The sequence below is a fragment of the Rhipicephalus sanguineus genome, chromosome 7 (assembly GCF_013339695.2).
Source record: "Rhipicephalus sanguineus isolate Rsan-2018 chromosome 7, BIME_Rsan_1.4, whole genome shotgun sequence".
Classification (NCBI taxonomy): domain Eukaryota; kingdom Metazoa; phylum Arthropoda; class Arachnida; order Ixodida; family Ixodidae; genus Rhipicephalus; species Rhipicephalus sanguineus.
The window spans coordinates 51,080,555-51,085,074 of record NC_051182.1 but is presented as its reverse complement, the minus strand read 5'-3'; the positions used below and the strand labels follow the sequence as shown (position 1 = coordinate 51,085,074).

Sequence of the window (4,520 nt, the reverse complement as noted above, 5' to 3'; positions counted from 1 at the left end):
CCATGCACCGGCGATCGAAGAATCGCTGACGACCGCAGCAATGTTCGTTATATTACCTGCCGTATAATAGAAGTAAGCATTTCCTTATTTTTAAAAGGCATGAGTCGATCACATATGCAAATATGAACAGATATGATCAAGTGACACTGCGAACACTCGCTCAGGGGCCCGTGTTGCCCATTTGTCCAGTAGAAATTAACGGAGGAGAGTGGGGATTACCCGCACGGCGTCGCGAAGGATTTTGGGGGGCGGAGAAGAATTGGAACTGTGGACAATGGGTGACGTACAGAAAAAAAGTTCGTTATTGTTGTGATAAAAATTAGGGACTGTTCTTATGCATGGTGCACTTACATATATGTCCAAAACAGAATGTTGTTGGTTGCAAAGATACGCGGACAAGCGTTTTTCGCAACCCCAAACTACTGTCTCTATCTCTCCTCGCTGTTGCAACGCTGGTCAGAAGCAGCCGACAACCAAAGTTCGATTTGGCCCAACGTCGCGTACATCCTTCTCCCGCCCCGCCTCCTCGTAAAGTCGTCTCCACGCGACTCTCTTCCGTTCTCCACGGCGTCAACTCCTCTCTCCCTTCACTCCTTCCTTGTCCCATTCACCTCCTCTGTGTGCAACGTTGGGTGTCGCCTATCACACCCTACCCATTCCCTCCTCCTATCATAATCCCTACCTCTTTCTATCCACGGGAGAGGGCAGTAACTTGAAACAAAAAAGCGTTTCTTTTGACAAAACAAAATGTATAGTTGTATAACAAAATCGAACAGCCATAACACATTCCCAACATGCACACACGGGTTAAAAAAAGCCATAAATACACTTTTTTTTATGTACAGTGACAAATAAAAACAAGAACATTGCTTTATTTTCTACGGAGCGCTGTTTGAAGAGAGGGTCAGCGCGCACCAAAGAGATATTTATATTTGTTTTGATTTATGCAGCGTCATTTCGCGTTTTTGCACTTGTGAAAACGTCGCACCTTTTACGTGCACCTCACATTCAAAATAGCGCCTTCGTCTTCAAGTGAGCGCTCGTCACCCTCCACCTTTCCCGACGACTCGCCTAGGAAGCTTCTGACGAATTTCACTAGCAAATGGCTGTATAAGCCTGAGACGGCCGCTCGGACAATGAAATGGCCGTCACATGAGGTACGGAAGGTTCACAAACCAAAACTAAATTCGAAACGCGCGCCGAACCGGACTATTTCGCGGAGCAGTACATGTGCAGTAGCTCCGCCCCCGTAGCCTTCCCTTCATTGCCAAGAAAAGTTGTCCTTGGGGGCGCTTTAGTTGTTTGACGGGTGCACGATGCGCGCGGTTTGTGTGTGTGTGTGCCATGCTGTGTTCTGCAATGCTTCGTTACCACGTTTATCGATTATGCACGTTGGTTACTTGATTCAATGTCAAGTGTACCTTCCAAGACGATCTAGGTCCTAGTCTCGTGACTGAAGGCGAGTGCGGACGTACAGCAGCCTTTTGACAAGACTGTCGCCGAGTGTACGGTACATTGTGGACTGTAAAGCTGAAGAGTGCACAGTGGATGCCTGATTTTGGTAAGTTCTAGAATATTTCTGAATTACACAGCTAGGTTACTTCATTACATGACGTCTTTTACGCAGGAACCGAGTGTGATCGTCTGGGCGGTGTGTTCACTCTGCGGGGATGATGGCCAGAGGAAGGATGATAGACAGGTATGTTTTACGCTATGCTCAATGCTTTCTGTGCACTTTATACGGTTGTATGAAGCACTCACCATGTGCGTTCACTACCTACAACTGCAACGGGTGGATGAAGGCGCGTTGCTTTGCGCGATACTCCGCTCGCTTCTGTAACGCAAGCGTTTCTTGTCATGGCGCTCTTCTTCCTTGGCTGTTTTTCGATTCCAAGAATGCCTGTCGCTCGGCCCGCCCGCTTCCCGCTGCTGCTTCTCTACTCGGGAACTGGTTGACCTTGGGGACGCCTGCGCGATGTATGTGTCGCAGGGAGGGCAACACTCGCCCTTTTGGGCGTAGGGGACCGGAGGGGGGAGGTGAGGTAGGAGGGAAGGACTGAGAGCATGGCTCTTTCCCGGAGAGGGGATGGGTCGCGACCGAGGAGAGAGAGAAAGTGGCCCGCTCTTGGCATTCCGGCGCTCAGAAGCGATCGTAAACCGAAGGAAGAATAATTTGCAAGATTTTTTGTATCCGAGTTGTGATTCTGTAAATAAACTTCTTAGCGTCGTCGAAAGTTATTGAAATCGACTACAGCTGTATACTGCACGAGATCATCGCCTGAAGCTACTTGTACGATGGCTTATCACTTCGGAAATAGAACTGCTTTAAACATAACGTTAATCGCCTAGCCTTCTCATGATGCAGGTACAAATGAAGTAACTTTTCAGGAAACTCAGTAATAATTGGCATGTAGTACGCGGGGAGGAAGATATAAAAACACGCTGCGGCTGCACATGCGCGCGCGGTGCTCTTCAGTGGCGTGTGTTTGTGGCTTTCTCCGCGACTACTGCACCGCGCTTGTTTTTGTTAGAAGTTAGTTGCACTATGGTTAGGATTTTAATCTGACTGTGCAAGGTCGTTGCTACGAGAAACGAACTTGCGTTGGGTGAACCCACTTGAAGATAATACAAGTCAGTGAATTACGTTATATTCTGGTACTAACACCATGTGTACAGTAATTTGAAAGAGCACAAGATGTATATAATTATCAATTCTAGACAAATATGCCAGTTGCGTTTGGCAAGGTGCCCTTTGTTGCAATATTTGTGTTTGAGAAAAATGATGTGAAATATTTTTCCCGTCGTTATATTGTTTCCTGAAGCATACTGGTTTATATTAACAGAAGTTGTTGTAATGGTTAAGCAGCACTGTTCCAAGAGCTTTTTATCCACTGTGCTGGGGTGGCGAAAGCACACCTCAATTATGTGCTTATCTAAAGTTCATGTTTCTTTTGTGAGCTTTTCTTAAGGCAGCATGAAACTGAAAAAGCGCTCTTATTTGCAGGTTGTGCGACTAAGACGTAGCATTCATTGTGAGAGTGCTACTTTAATTTTATGAAGTAATTATTATGGGAAACAAATCTAAATTCTCATATGTAACTATGTGTGCAGAAGTTTAGAGAAGGCTGACAAAAGTGGTTAACGGTGTTTTTTTATGGCTTGCAGCACTACAAATTTAAACCGATATTCCAGGCATTGATTGGCTTTAACACGACTAGAATTACTTTCCTAAACGGCTCAAATTCATCATATAATACAATATGTAAAGCTCGGCATTATGGTGTGTGCACATGGGCCACACATACTCTTATTTTATCAATTTATGCATTTTATATTGTGTAGCAGAGCTGATGTAATTTTCGTCATTTAAATGACCTATATCGTAATCTGCGTTCTCCAACCACATAGTGTTTACTAAGTACATAAGTTTCTGAAAGTTCGGCTTGCAATGGCACCATTACAGTTGTCTGCCATGAGCCGTTGCTCAGGTTATACTTGTTCTTATAGCGCAATCTGAGTCCATCATTCAAGGCCGTTGCTGGTATATAAACATAGACTTGCCTGAATACATTGTATGTATTGTGTGTGAGCTGTAAGGTCTGTGTGGTGCGCCAACTCATGAATGTTTTCTGGTATCCTTAACATATGTACCCGGTGATCTCACCTGTTCGTGGAACTGAAGCAGACGACAGCTTGCAGACGAAGATGGGAGCGTTCTACCTGTGAGCCTGGTCGAGCTTATATTTTATGGTAGGCATTTGTTTCAATCTTTACAAAGAGCTTCGACATGTTGCGCCTGCTCATGAACCTATTGCAACTTTTTTGAGGGAATTCTAAGATCAAAGAAACAAGACCCTAGACGTAACTCCATTAATGTATACTTGATGCTGGACTGGACCTTCTGTGTTGTTTTCCTGTTTTCTTACAGGATTTGCTGAAAGTTTCTATTGGAAATGCGATATAAGATGCAATTTTGACTAACTCTAACTTCACAAAAGTGCTTTTTGTCAACTACCTGCACGGGGCCTTGGCAGTACATCTAAGTGTTCTAAGGTGCACGATGTGTTGGATAAAGTTTTCTTTGCAACTCTTATATATTTACTGCGATCTTTCGTGCAGGATACACATGCATGGATACACATACATGGATTCCCTACAAGGACCCTGCGCATCAAAAGCAATCTGTCATCAATGTTAAGTAGACAGATTAAACGAAACGAAGATATGACAGGTGTACACCATATTTTTCTTTCATTTAACCTCTGCATGTTTCCCAGTCAATAAATGTTTTATCCATTTTCTTTTGTTGAGAAATGTCTTTGTACAGCACAAGTGTCGTAGAAGGTGCATACATGCACTTTTGTATGATGCTTGGCTGCATGTGTATCAACCAGCAAACACATTGTCAGGCACAACTAATATGTGATTCCGTACTATCATCCGGACATATCATAAATCTTATCATGCACTGTAATAGTTCTGTTTCAGGAATGTTATGAATGTCATTGGCCACGAAGCAC

At 44.1% G+C, this 4,520-nt stretch overlaps 1 long non-coding RNA gene across 1 annotated transcript; it reads left to right on the top strand.

Annotated features, from left to right (window-relative positions):
- The first annotated feature begins 1,225 nt into the window (after positions 1-1,225).
- LOC125759194 (uncharacterized) lies at positions 1,226-4,280 on the top strand. The gene is made up of 4 exons (XR_007416722.1): positions 1,226-1,561; positions 1,628-1,699; positions 3,686-3,750; positions 4,120-4,280. It is a non-coding gene; the product is annotated as an uncharacterized LOC125759194 (long non-coding RNA).
- The last annotated feature ends 240 nt before the right edge of the window (positions 4,281-4,520 follow it).